This window comes from Etheostoma spectabile, unplaced genomic scaffold, assembly GCF_008692095.1.
Source record: "Etheostoma spectabile isolate EspeVRDwgs_2016 unplaced genomic scaffold, UIUC_Espe_1.0 scaffold00003711, whole genome shotgun sequence".
NCBI classification, from domain to species: Eukaryota; Metazoa; Chordata; class Actinopteri; order Perciformes; family Percidae; genus Etheostoma; species Etheostoma spectabile.
The window spans coordinates 5,660-20,580 of record NW_022603063.1 but is presented as its reverse complement, the minus strand read 5'-3'; the positions used below and the strand labels follow the sequence as shown (position 1 = coordinate 20,580).

The 14,921-nt window shown below is 42.6% G+C and overlaps 1 pseudogene; it reads right to left on the bottom strand.

Moving 5' to 3' along the window:
• Nucleotides 1-2,059: 2,059 nt before the first annotated feature.
• LOC116676761 (disheveled-associated activator of morphogenesis 2-like) lies at nucleotides 2,060-14,154 on the bottom strand (annotated as a pseudogene).
• Nucleotides 14,155-14,921: the final 767 nt, after the last annotated feature.

Below are 14,921 nucleotides of genomic sequence, written 5' to 3'. Positions count from 1 at the left end.
CTGTTTGTCCAGAAAGAAAGAAATTAAAAATAAAACATTCCCCGTCCAACACCCTGTCAATAATGTCTTTTCCTGGTGTTGTAACACTACTGTTACACTAAGTGCTTATTGAGTCAAGTGCAGAGGGGAAATGTCTCCAATTCAATACGGGAACTAGGGAAAGGAATAAATGTTTAACTGTAATTCTTACCACAAAAACAACCACTTAACTCTTATCCCTCACAAACTGAACCAGGGGCTGTTGTGCAAATCCTTTGGCCTGTCTAACTCAACCAATCTTAACGTAGTAAGGATACATGACAAAACATGTAGCTAAAACATGCATGAGTAGGCTAGGGAAGATTAAACACAGGATGTGTCCATTTTTAAATTTGTCCTGAAAACGTCAACTGGACAGCTCCCATATGGCACTATACTGTACTATAGTAACCATGCAATGCAGATGAAATTACTAAAATGGGTTACCTAGGAATAATAATGGATGATTAGCAGGATGACACCAGGATATTTCTTATGGACTTATGTGTGTGTGGCCCTTTATCTGCTTCCAATAAGCTGTATGTTCATAGGATTTTTTTTTTTATGGCTTCACACTGTCATTTGATGTCTCTTCTCCCAAAGAATTGACCGGGAGTGACTCCTTCCGCAGCAGAGCCCTCACCCCAGGATTACAGCCCTCTCTGTGAGTACACCTCCAGTAGCAAGGGACCCTGTACTGTACTGGAGGTCCATCTTCAAAAAGACCATCTTAATGTTGTACTGAGGCGAGCCCATACTTTACACTGCAGCCTTTGTCACGTCTACTGCTAAGGTTTTAGAAATGCATATATAAATAAAAAAATATACCTCCTTGAATATTTCAAAAACTTAATGAAAACTGACCTCGGTTGGCTTCAGTATGTAGGTCTGACTCTTGTTTGGCAAAAGGTTGCCCATAGTAACAGGGCCGTATCGCAAACGTTTCAGAGAAGCTGGAAGGAACGATGCTCTCCGAGGCTGTTGGTGTCCTGTTAACGTCCACCCTTACACAACTTATTTGCATCAAGCCTCTCTATTTTAAATCCTACACCCTTTAAGTGCTTTGCTGTACCCTGACTTTGTAATAACAGATGAATTACAACGCCAACTGAAATAAAAGCACACAGAAATACTGTATGATGAGCCTGAATCTTGGCAGCAGAGCAATTAAGCGATAGTTTACCTTGAGAAATCTTTAACTGGACTGATGGCTCTGTCTTAGCACCAGTGTAACAGATCCTTCAGACACTATGGATGAGATCATTAAAGGCCCGATGAGAACTGCTATACAGCATCCTGTTGGCTGGTATACTGCCGAGTTCACACATGGTCTGCAGTTTTGCTGCAGCCGCTGGATCGGACCACACATTCAGACCATCGCAAACTCCAGGCTTGAAATTGTATATGTCGTTCCGTTAACTTCGTTATAGATAAAAGATCATTTTAGCACAGAGACAACTCTTTCCAGAGGATAGTTTTGATCGGCTTGTGGAGTGTAAAGTTGGCCAGAAAAGCTACAGTGCAAACAAGACCTACAGGTGTGAAAAGGAGCAGAAATTATCTCTTTGACACAAAGCGCAACAATGTATAGAAATTCACTTCCATCGTCAACGTGAACTTGCAACACCAACAAAGAATGCATCGCGTGTACAAAACCCCCAAAATGCCATGAAAACAACAAAAACTCTACATCTTTGCAATTAGCTTGTCTGCATCTAAATATAAATATATATCAACGCCTAATTGCAGTAGGTTTCGTATTAGTACATTTACATTTGCTTTCTCTTTGCTTTGGCACTGGTTCATGCCAGAACAATGTTGAAACCAGTGAAGGGTGGAGGTGAGGCTCGACCCCTGTGGCACAGTTCTCATTTTGTCAGGTGGAACAAGCTGACAAGTTGGTTTTCCTTGAGTTGTATCCTCTAAAAACTGCTTCTGTTAGGGATGTACGTAGGTCCCCCCTGGGAATGCTGTGTGTTGGAGGCGGCCGTTGGGTTGAAGCGATAACCCCCCCCATTGTGTATCTTTCAACAATCTTTCAGAAGCCCACAAAGCACTCTGGGATTTGTAGAATACACACCCCTCTTTCCAGCAAAGGATGTTCATGAATACCCATCCATTCTGTGTCTGAAAAGTCTCTTTTCTGGAAGCAACCATGACTGTGGAGATGATGGCTTAGTTCCCCCTTTCCCACCTTCTTTTGTCAGTTTTCCAATCCTTTTTCTTGGCCCCCCGAGTCTATGTACACTGTGACTGGCTGATCCCAAAGTCCTGTGTGTTTTAGAGCCAGGGAGCAAAAAGATAGGACAGCTCCAGCACCAAGGAACGTTCAGAGGAAGAGTGAAGAGGTTTGTGGGGGGGTAAAGAGCAGTGGAAAAACAGCGGGGTGATAGAGAGCTGGAAGTTTGAGCACAGTGTTAAAGAGGATATGGTCAAAATATATGGGATAATGTGTCACAGTGGTCTGTCCGTCCATCCATAGATCCCAACCGTCCTTCGCCCAGCTCAGGAGATCATACAACGCCCGGGACAAACCGGGTGGGAATAGCTTTACAAGACCAATCAGAGGAGGGTGCTGCATCCTTCAAAACGGCGTGGCTGTCCACACATGTGGCTACATGTCCCGTCCAGCCGTTATTCACATCCTCTCCAATGTTCCTGGACTAAAGGTGTTAAGAGAATGTCGGTGTCTAGTGTTTAATTTTATTCCCTTCCTTTTTCCCGAACTAATAGTTTACCTTGGTAACAGCTCGCTCGCGTCCCCCACCCTCCACCAACTGGTTGACCGAGCGCTTGCGGTTGCGCTTGAATTTGTTCAGGTCCTTGTCAAAGACCTCACCGGAACGCAACGCAGACACTAGGTCGTCAAACTCCCCGCTGACCTCGTCTGAGGCCCCGCTCTTCTTGGCCCGCCGTTCCCGCTCTCTCTGCTCCTTGAGCTGGAAAAAAAGGAGACGGCGGTTAGGGTTACACAGAATACAAGTGTTTTAAAGGTCCCATGGAAGAAAACTTTCTGCTCAGATTGGCCAATCTGGAATCTTCCCCTTATGATGTCATAAGGGAAAAGATTACCTCCCCTTTCTCCGTTTTACCCGCCCAGAGAATTTGGCCATGAGAGAGAGAGAGAGACATCATGGATTGCAAACGAGCAGAGCATGGCAGTTGGTCAAGGCCACACCCCCACCAACCACCTTGCCCCCCCCTCTCCTCCCCAATAGCAGTTAAAAAATACAGACACAGAAATGGCAAATACTAAGGAAAGCTCATTGTGGGACTGGCTCCAGTGGCTGTAATTCTGCACCAAGGCTACATTTTGGGACAGAGACTTGATATATGGTATTAGGGGGCCTCTGTAAAAGCATCCCAAAAGCAGCATGTAAGTAGAGTCTTTTTCCAAAACAACGCTGTCTCAGATTTATTCTCTACATGTGTCTCACCATGGCCTCCATTCGTGCCCTCCTCTCCTCCTCATCTTTACGCCGCTGCATGTTATCCAGGTCTTGCCGTGCTTCGTTGAACGACTGTAAAAAGGTGTCAAAGATCCCGAAGAACTCATCGGGCTGCATCCTCCCTTCTTCCTCCCCAAAGTGCTTCAGAGATTTGGTAAACTGCGTAGAGATAACCATTTATTTAATTTTCACATTTTGGAGCAACTAGAAGCTGTCCTGTGCACAGCTTTTGGCAGATCAACACGGACAACTCTGATGATAAACACAACAAGACAAAATGCTTTATTACATGAACTGTGTTCGCTGCTATGTTCTTGTAGAAAGGCACATGTAAGCCAGCATAAGCATGACTTTGCTCAAATTCATCTGCTGATATGCAGGCTTAATGTTCTTAACTGCAGGAACACACACACACGCAGACACACAAACACACAGTAAGAGAATGACTGCATGATTATACCACCTTATGTCCAGCCTGTTCAGTCCAAGCTGTCCAGTGCTCTGTGCCAGGACGATGCCTGCAGCCAAACCTACTCTACATTCCTACACACACACAGCTCTGTACTACAGTATGCAGCAGAAAACTGAATAACCAGATCAACTCAGCGTCTTGCTAAAAGAGAGCAGCGAGACACAAGGGCAGCACCACAATTCCGTACATGTCCATCAACCAGGGACGCACCAAATCCAGTATTCGGCTCCGGCTGAATATTGGGCTTTTTGACGGGGTTCAGTTTCTGCCAAATCTTAGAATTTTTTTCCCACCAAACCGAAGCCTACGCTGATCGACGTATTGACGTCGCTGTTGATTACGGGAAGGTGTTTACGTGAGAGGACCGTTCAATGCAGTAGGCTGTGAGAAGGTGGAAATAGAACTCATGATCAGAAAGAGGGATGTTTGGCAGTACTTTCAGTCAAAAGAAGGTGATTCAAGTCAAGCTACATGTTGAAGTTGCAATGCTGATTTGTCTCGTGGTGGCGAGGACCTTAAACAATACACAACATCGCCGCCGTTAAAACATTTACGTATGAAACACTAAACACTCAAAAGAATATGAGTTGTGCATGAAGGAATCCACAGACAGCAGCCGATCCGCAGCAACGTCAGGTACAGCACAGGACGTCGTTTACTTCACTAATGTGTTTACTGTGTTAATGGACTGAGGATGGCAGTAGGATTTGAATTTGGTTACGGATTCGGTAGAATCTTAACCAGTGGATTTGGTATTTGACCGAACCCCAAAAATCTGGATTCTAGCGGCTACATAATTCTGGCAAGAAGTACAGAGATAATTTTTTTACTTTTTTTAAATAGCGTAAATGTTAATCCTGATTAAATTGATTTCAGGAAATAAACATTTTACATGCAGTATTTTAAATTGGCATAACTCAACTTCATTCAGTATGTCTAAAAGAGGCTGCAGGTTTTAAAGTGCCCATATTATGAAACAACAACAACAAACAACAAAAAAAACTTTTTCCTGGGATTTGGGTGTTATTTTGTGTCTCTCGTGCTTCCACACGCATACAAACTTGAAAAAAAAAAAAAAACCTATCCATGCTGTTTTAAGGGAGATACAGGTTTCTGAATGTCCTCTGCCTTCAGTCTCCGAGTGAGCTGGTCAAAATCTGCACGACTTTCTACGTCACTAGCCGAGACGAGGTCGCTAATCGTAGCATGTTAGCGCTGGCATGCTTATACTGACCAAAGTTGGAGAAAGAGTTATCTAGCTGATGTTATGATTACCTTGCTACTGCACATGTGCGACTCCCAAAAAAGATAGCATAGAAGTGAGATGTCTCATTCTGTAGCTAAAACAAGTAAGATGTCTCACTCTGTAACTAAAACAAGTAAGATGTCTCACTCTGTAACTAAAACAAGTAAGATGTCTCACTCTGTAACTAAAACAAGTAAGATGTCTCACTCTGTAACTAAAACAATTGAGACGTCTCACTCTGTAACTAAAACAAGTGAGATGTCTCACTCTGTAACTAAAACAAGTGAGATGTCTCACTCTGTAACTAAAACAAGTGAGATGTCTCACTCTGTAACTAAAACAAGTGAGATGTCTCACTCTGTCGCTAAAGCAGAGACCCAAACCCACAGGGTGAAAACAGGATCTGCAGCAAGGTGTAATACAACAAAAGTATGGTGTTTTTTTGAAAATGAAACCATGTAAACCTATTCTGGTACAACTTCAAAATACAATTTTGAACCTGAAAATGAGCAGAATACGGGCGCTTTAAGTCTAGCCCTCTTTAGCTCCTAAAAGTTCCACTGTAGCACTCAAATAGAGCTTCAAGTGACACATTTCACATTCATTTGTTGAATTCTGTATACATATTGATTCTTTTTTTTAACACTAAAGCAAAAATTAAGAAATTAAGGAATACATACCAAAGATTAAAATTAACATCTACTGTAGCAATATGTACTTAATGTAATAAGGTAGCATACAAAAGAGATAACCAAGCAAAGTACCTTGAGTCATAATTGTGCTGAAGTATAGTACCTGAATGAATGTACGTGCATACTTTACGTTACTTTTGCTTTGTTGCGTTTGCACATTGAAAGGATGTAACTAAGTAATAACTGGCATATGACTGTCTCCCTGCAGCCCAATAAAACAATTCCGCAGTGTGTACTGTGCTGTACTCTCTGTACACTCGGTTCTATTCTTATTGTATGTCAGTAAGGTGACAGAAAACATCTTTCCATTCCATAGTAGGCGAGTATACTGTATGTGGTTTTAGTGTTGTGATATGAAGGAGTAGGGGATTGCTCTTTTCTGAGGATTCATCCTGTCATTATGGGCTGGTCTCCATGGCAACCCCCACCATCATCCCTCTCCCTACTGTAATTATGTGTCTGGTCAAATCTGTTTCCCATCGTCCCCTCGGGTCTGGGCTAAATGAGCACGCACGCACGCACGCACGCACGCACGCACGCACGCACGCACGCACGCACGCACGCACATTTGAAGTTGTTAGAAATACACAGATGTCTTTACAGGCTGTTTCAGACCGGCTCTGGTTAGCACATGATGGATTCGGCTTTGCTTGGCACCTTCTCCCTAACCACTGCTTAACTCCTGCTAATTGTACGGCGGTATTGTGACTGCTGTGTGTTATAAAAATGCACCAAAGGGAAACCTGTTCACAGACAACATGACATGTTTTTATCCAGCACAAAGAGCTGGTCTGGAAAGACAGGTCTGTCCTCAGAGAATCAATATTGGTCTCATTGGTACTTCTGATTGTATCTGATCCCTCCCACCCTCCATAAACATTATTACAGAGGAAGTTAACACCCCTCCCCCCCACCCCCACTCACACACCCTGCTAGTCTGCCAAGGGTACTGTGCCAACTTATTAAGTGAAGGGGGAAAAAAAGGATGATGGTGAAACAGTAGGATTAGCAACTGTGAGGTGGTAGGTTGGATGAAAGTAGGCAAGTGGGAAATATGTTTTGGCAATTGGTGTTGAGGTAGAAATTAAAACAAGACCAAAACATTGCCAATGTGCAATGAACGTGCAGTGAAGTCAGTCTCAGCAGAGCTTTGGGTCGGTGCACCTGTATAAAAGGATCACCATTTTTTAAGATTATTTTTTGGGGCTTTTCCCTTTATTAGTGACAGTGGATAGAGATGAAAGCGGGAGAGATGGCACGCAGCAAATGGCCACAGGTTGGATTCAAACCCGGGCCGCTGCAGGACTTAGCCTACATGGGGCAAACGCGAGGCTAGAGGCCGCCCCCACCATTTTTAACTGGGTTACGTAGCTTTGATCCATTCATTGCCCATAGCATAGAGAAACAGACCCCATTTGGTGGTCACAGTTAAAAATCAGATGCTCTATCCGAGTCAAAATCAAACTACAGACTATAGTAACATTTATGCATGCCCCCCATTCCCCTATTTCCTGCTAATCACATTAACTTTATACTTCCACAAACTACTGCCCAAAGCAACAGCCCAATCGTACAGACAGCCTGGTCCTCCACAGGATGAATAGTAACAAGCTTAGTGATGTCTGGCCTTTTCTTAGAGCGCCATCATCGGGTCAGAATTTCAATTTGTGCAATGCTTTGGTTTACAACCAAATACCTATAAAATCTCAGCAAATGGTGAACATGGTAACCATTATGCCTGCTGAACATTGTTGTAAACATGTTAGCATGCTTATGTTAGCATCTGGCTGAAAGATCAACTTGCTTGTGACAGTGAATTATCCCTGGACCCGCTTTTATTGTTCCCAAAATGACATCACAGCTTTGTGTTGTTAAATCCATCTGCACTTACCAAATCAGTCTGCAATTACATTTGCATGATCCCGCAATGATAAAAAAAAACAAAAAAACTTGGACAATAATAAAATCATGATGTGTGTCTTGACGGATTAGATTACTCAGGTAGGTGTCTATAGGTTAATTCTTATTAGTACTGCACTTAAAAAAGGACTGAATCTTTCAATGGGGAAACACATTTATGAAATGAAAAAGACACATAATACTTCAGTCTTTGGAAAATGGTTGGCAGCAATGAGAAGAACAGTATACATAATTTAAAGCAATGGGCTAAAATGTTCAAAGACATGGGTTTGGTTTGTTAACAAAGAAAGTGAGACTTCAAAAGCTCTCTGACGAAGACAGATTGATACATACAGTAGGAGCTGTGTTATTGTTCCAACTTTGCTACAAAAGGTCTTTAATGGCCAAATTCACAATATTGCTTGAACCTGGCCACATTTACTGATGCAATTCATTCTGTCTTTTATTTATTTCCAACAGCACATGAAGCGATGGAATATCTTGAAGCACTCCCTGCTCTACTTTTTATGTTTGAAACAGAGACTGGATCTTGCATTGTCTGTGAACATGTCGATGTGTGGGTGTGTGGATATGTCGTTAAGGATAAACCCAACCAATCTCTCTGGATAAGAGAAAAATCCCTCCTCTCCTCGGGAAACCTCTGCCCTAATAACCCACATGACCTTGGACAACTGTAATCCTTTGTAATGTAATGTATGTAGTGTCTGTCAAGGGTGTGTGTGTGTGTGTGTGTGTGTCTCTCTCGCAAGCATACAGTACACACATACAGTACATTTGTTGCCATGGAGCTTTATGAGCCTCAATGGACCGCCAGCTCCGTTTACTGTAGTCATTCTCCTCTTCCTTAAGACCGAAACACACAGCATGCACCCCCACACTTCCATAACTGTATTCCAATGGAAATCTAAAGAGTTTCAGAGAGCCTTGACAAGCACTGAGTTAATGCGTCAGACTTACCCCCAAACAACACACACACACACACACACACCACACACACACACACACACACACACACACACACAACACACACACACACACACACACACACACACACACACACACACCACACACACACACACACACACACACCACACACACACACACACACACACAACACAACACACGCTAGGAAAAGTGTATGTAGAGTCTGGGCCGGTGAACACAGGTTCTTTTGTTTTACAGCAGTAACCGATGCCCTGCTCCTCCCGTTCTTTTCCCATGACGTCCCAACAGCCCGTTTTCCCTCCAATTTTTCTTACCGACCTCCTCCCTGAACACTTAATTAAGTAGAGGGGAGGCTCTACATGAAACCCCAGGGCCTCCCGTCAAAATCTGGTGATCCTTTGGAGAATTTAGGCAAATTGGATATTTCACATCATTATGTCAACTACTTGGTAAAAGACAAACCCTATAATAAAGGAGAATGGAATTTGTAACTTTTACTGCAGACTGCTAATTTAAAAGCTTCCCATGTGTCAGCATCAGGATGCTTCATTTGTAACAGAGTGCCAAAGGCCTGCAATTAAATAACATGTTCACATAAATTTCAACAATGTCTTGTTTTGGGATACCCACATTGCCACCAATATCTTCAGCTAACATACTTCTGAACATACAGTACATTAAGACACAAGGGGGTTAAAAGGCCATTTGTCCAGTTGTACAAATAAGGAGTGTGGATTCAAAACACTAACTCAAAGAGACAACACAACGAAAAATGAGGGGGTCAGGGGGGAATCCAGGGAAATCTTTCAATGCTGGTTTCCCCGGCACTGCTGGACTCATCAAACTGGACTAGGAGGGATGCACTGAGATTTAGCTTTTTATCTCTTTTTTCCTCCGGTCTCTTATGTCTGTCCAACATGAAGGATAGACAGTGAGGACCAATAGCACAGGGTGCATTAGAGCCATGCATGCGGAGATTTGAACTTACACTATCTTCTGTCACAAACGCACACATTGTTGACTGTATAACTGAGTGGTTAGCTACCTTGTCCTTGGCCTCGCTCAGCTGGTCCTCCAGTTCAGAGAAGCTGAAGCCAGCCACGGTGATGAAGTCACCGATCACAGCCACGAATTTGTCCCCACGTTCCTCGTCCTGCTCTGCTGGTATTGCAGCTCCTGGAGGGGAAGAAAACACACAAGACATGGTGGGATCCATGCTTTTATAACTAAAAGTGGTAAAGCTATGAGAAGGAGGAGGATGTGATCAGTGACTTCTCTTTTAAGTCAGTGGCGAGGATTTTAAGGTTCCTCAGTTACAGAAAACGTATTTCATATTAAAGCAGTCTATTTCTGTGAAGTGTAAACCCTATTATAGCGTCTGCGCTGTACTCCGGAGGCACTGCGACCCCGTGAGCAATCGCTGCCACTCAACTCAATGCTTGATATTCCACCAGCCGCGCTACTTTCATGCAAACAGCGGGCCGTTTGGGCAGACTGGCAAGAAGTGAAACAGCAAGACTATCCAGTCAATTTACCAAAAGTGTGTGTGCCTGCAGATGTCAAATTTGTTGTTCCATGTCAGTGTGGAACATTACCAACATTTAAGCACCTCGCCCTGCTGTCCATCTCTGCCCTGCTCCAAAACATAATTACAGACAGGAGAAGAACCATGGGAGGGAAAGCGACACAAACGCACAACAACTCACCGCCTCTAGAGCCTTCAGTCCACTTTTGATATTGTGCACCTCTTTTCCAACTCCGACAAACTAGTGAAAGACAGAGAAAAAAAACAGATAAAAAGACAATCATTGCCTAGGTCTTGTACTGCTCTCCCCTATAATTGTTTAGGTACAATTTGTATCCTAATTTAATTTTTATTTTAAAAGACTCCAAAACCTCAAATAAAGCAGAAATAAGAAAATAATGTTTAATAACACACATGACCTACTGACTATATATCCTGCAGTGGGGCTTCTCAATTATGGAAACACGAATAAGACGATTATTTTGCACGATTACTCATGGACTTTAGAAAAGTTGTAAAAATTATTGAACTTCAAAAAGTAGTGACAAAATAAAACAAATAAGTAGAACTGTGAAATTACCCTAAATACTTTACCCATTTGAATTTTTTTTTCTTCCATTCAGCACACAAGACAAAGGAAGACTTTGCATGCAAAACGCAATGTGAAAAATAATTTTCCGATTCTTCAGTTTTTGTGATTATTAAGAGCTGAAATTGTAATCGCGATTACAATTTAGATTAATTGCAGAGTCCTATGCTGCAGTATATAGTACAGTATGTTTAGTCTAGTATTTTGATTGAGTATTCACTGCAACCACATGCACTTAGGCCTAAGCTCCTCTCTGCTGTAATAAAGATGCATAGCTACCATATGGTGAAAAGGTCCCCACAGTAAACGGACTTACTTGACTTTGGCAGCCTCTGGTACACTGCTGAGGTCTTCCTGGATGTGCAGTGTGTCACTGTAGTTCTTCTCGACAATCATGATCAGGTAGTGCAACATGGTGATGTTTCTGTTCAAATCCCAAGTGAAGACAAAAAGGGTTTAACAAATCTAGGAAAACACTTCTTTTTTTATAGAATTGCTTATTAAAGGATAATCTCAAAATCCTAGGCTGGTTTGCTTAGTCTTAACACTTTATTATTACTTTATTTGCAGGCTTATGACACAGTCACTACACATCTTCAGCAGGAATGCCATATGTGATTTTTGTCAGAGAAAGTCAGATTTCCACAATCTGGCATGTTAGAGGTGCATATTTTTACAACACATCAAGCATTTTATATTGGTGCTGGATGTCAGGCCCCCTCTTCTATTTGAGCCATCTAATTTGCATCCCGGGCCTAGCACTGTCTAGAAAGATTGTAATTGGTTAAAGAAAACAAAAAACAAGCCATAGTTTATTTTTTCCCCCTATACCAGAATGTTAACTTGTTTAGCCAGATCGATAGGTCTGGCAATGCTAAACTATGCTTTGGGTGATTCAAACAGGAAATTTAAAATAGCAGTGGAGTAACAGTGGTTCACTTAAGTCTAAGTTGTTTGCATTTTGACATTCTTAACTCACGGGAAATTAGGCTGCATTAACTTTGATGAATCCTGAATTTGACTAAAAGTATGAAGCAAGATATGAAGAGTCTAGGAGTTACATTTATATTTTACTCAGGAAAAGGCCCACCTGTCTATGCTGGACTTGGTGTCAGCGATCTTGTTGAGGCTGGAGACTTGAAGCCGTACGCGTTGCCTCTCTGGCCCTTGTTCATGAAGTTGCCGAAAGCCAGCACCACCTCCAGGATCTGAGTCAGCCTCTTGCTCCGGACCACCTCCTTGGATGCATTCAGGATGGCTGGAGGAAAACAGGGAGAGAGAAGCAGCTGGAGAGATCATACAGTTGGTGATTGACATGTGTGGACTTTGCTTAGTGCACCACTTAACCTTTCAGATTATATAATGAACTGGCCTTTCTCCATTCACTTCCATTCTGTTCCTCACACACCCATGCAAACTAAAGTCTCCGCTGTACGTGGCCCAGAGGTTCTCATCCTTTCGTTATGTTTACATCTTTCATGATGATGATCAATATCCCCGCAATTCTAGGCAGTGCAGTGGGGAAGCCCATCAAGTCCCCATCCATGCATAAAACAGCAGGGGGGAGGGAATATTCCAAACACAACCCCACGCTGTCCGTTTCTTTCCCCTGAGAACAGAATGGTCTGGCAAATGCAGGTGGTTCCCTCTTCTCCACAGGAAACCTCAGTGTGAATGTGAAAATCATTAACAAATCCATATTGTTATTGTTACAGTTCTTTTAGCAGTGAAACAGCATGGGAACCATTCTCTGGCTCTGCTGACAGTGTTCTCCTGTTTGCAGAAAAGCCTGGGGGGCCCACTGCACTGTCTTATGGAATGCTTCTATTGAACATGCTGGGTGGTCCAGGGAATATAGGCTCATCTAGAGTATAATGACAAAGTAACACCAATAAAAAAAAAAACTTTATTATGGGGATCAATGAACGATGTCTGGGAACATTCGGATCCAACAACAAAGATTCTGGAGGCTTCAATCAATGATTTATCTCACTTTCTTTCCCAGTAAGTATGTGTAAAGATATATTTTATTTGACTCAATGAATTGACTGTCTGGCAAACAAGCTCTAGCACACACACAGGCTAAGGCACTGCCAGCCCAAATAATGTGATGTGCTCATCAGAACTGGAAAAGGGCATTTAGGCCAGCGGGAGAAATGCCTTTCTTAAGAACTCTGGCTCTAACAGATGCTAGGACAGCTCAGTCATGACACACCCATGTGCACAAACGTGTACACACAGAAGTCTACGGACCTCATTGGAAGCCTATTCCCAGAGTCTTTGAAGTGAGCTGCGGTGTTTACGAGGGAGGCTCTCCCCTCTCAACATGGGCAGCTTTCCAAAACAGCCTCCTTGGTACCTGGAAGCTGGCTTGAAGGGAAAAACTACAGTGGGCCAATAAACAGTTGACCACCCGCTCTCACCATGCACGCAAACGCAACACACACTTTTAAAAATGACTTGTGACATCCTTTGTGTTAAGCATGGCCAAAATGATGACATTTTCAGTACATGAACTATGTTTTGCTTCTAGGCGTGTACAATCAATTGAATGTGGGATGCCTAAAAGCATGTTCTTTAAAATCTAATCTTCTGCTCCATTTGCGTTTAGCAGTGTTGCGAGGAACCGTTTAAAGCCAGTAAAGTGCGCTGCTTTAGGACAGTGTGATTAGAGAAAGAGACCAATGTCTGTCAAGGGTTCAGCCTTTCAAAAGGACAAAGAAAGCAACTGTTGCATTAGGCCTGCAGTGTTACTGTATGTGGCATCTGATCAAAATAAACTGTGTGTGTGTGTGTGTGTGTGTGTGTGTGTGTGTGTGTGTGTGTGTGTGTGTGTGTGTTGGTGTGGTGTTTTATCACACAATGCAAACAATATGACTCAACAATGCAGCTCCATTGCACGGAGGAATAAGACATTATTTGCAGAAAATACTTGTTCTTACGATCAATTTGTTGACAAAGAAAAAAACGATAGAAAATTGCCAGCCTTATGCGTGAATGTCTAATCGTTGAGTTAAGCTCTCTGCATTATAGTGGTCTCAAAGGTGTTTGGCCTTACCTTCAACCTTAGGCTTGTTTTCAGCGAGGCGCTCTGCAAACTTCTTCTTAAGAACAGAGCCTGCAGTCTCTGCTGATAGTGGTCAATTCTGATGAAGGGAAGAAAGGTTAAAGCAGGAGAAAAAGGAATATAAAAAACAAAAGAAAGGGGAGTTGCATTTGTGTCCAGGGAAGTGTAAGTTCAAAGCTAGAAGTCACCAGTCGTAAAACTCCCTTCTCAGTTTCACAGGCCTTTTATCATTATAAGCTCCCATCAAGTTGGAGAGTTGACAAATGGGTATGTTACAATTGTCCAAAAGTTCACTAAGGGAGGGAGTGGAATTTCAAAGGGCCAGGAATATTAAATGGCATATAAAAGAAGGAAATAACAAAATTTCTGATATATTCTACGACCAAAGGAGATGTGGTCAAAAGGAACAAAAGTGGACAGGGTTATATTTCACTGAAGGAAAAGAAATGGTTTAATTACTAGAACAAATAGTGCAGATTCAGAGAAAGGATGGAATAGAAAGAAAGGCACTGATTAAAAACTCCCGCTCTCTGGTGTGACGGGGTCCTCAAAGAGCAGCCACGCCTTCTTTTCACAGCTAATGATGAATCACCCTAAGTCTTTTTGGGATCCCAGCCTCCCCATGCTTCTTCAAAAGCTCATTCTTTTTGAACAGACATCGTGCTTTGCAATATTTTAGGATCCGTTTGTGGTGACTGGCTGATGTCTTGATTCTCCACAAAATCTGCATGTTGTTAACTTTGGAAAGGGGCGGCTTCTAGCTCCCCCAGTAAGAGCATTCGCCTCTGTTGGCTAAGTCCTGCAGCAGCCGGGTTCGAATCCGACCTGCGGCCCTTGTGCTGCATGTCTTCCATATTTCTCTCCCCCTTTCATGTCTATCCACTATATTAAAAGGGAAAAGCCCTCCAAAAAACTTTGAAAATCTTCCAATTCAAATGCTGGCAATCTGTTTTATAAAATTATATTTATCTTTTGTGTAACTGATATTCATGACCGTG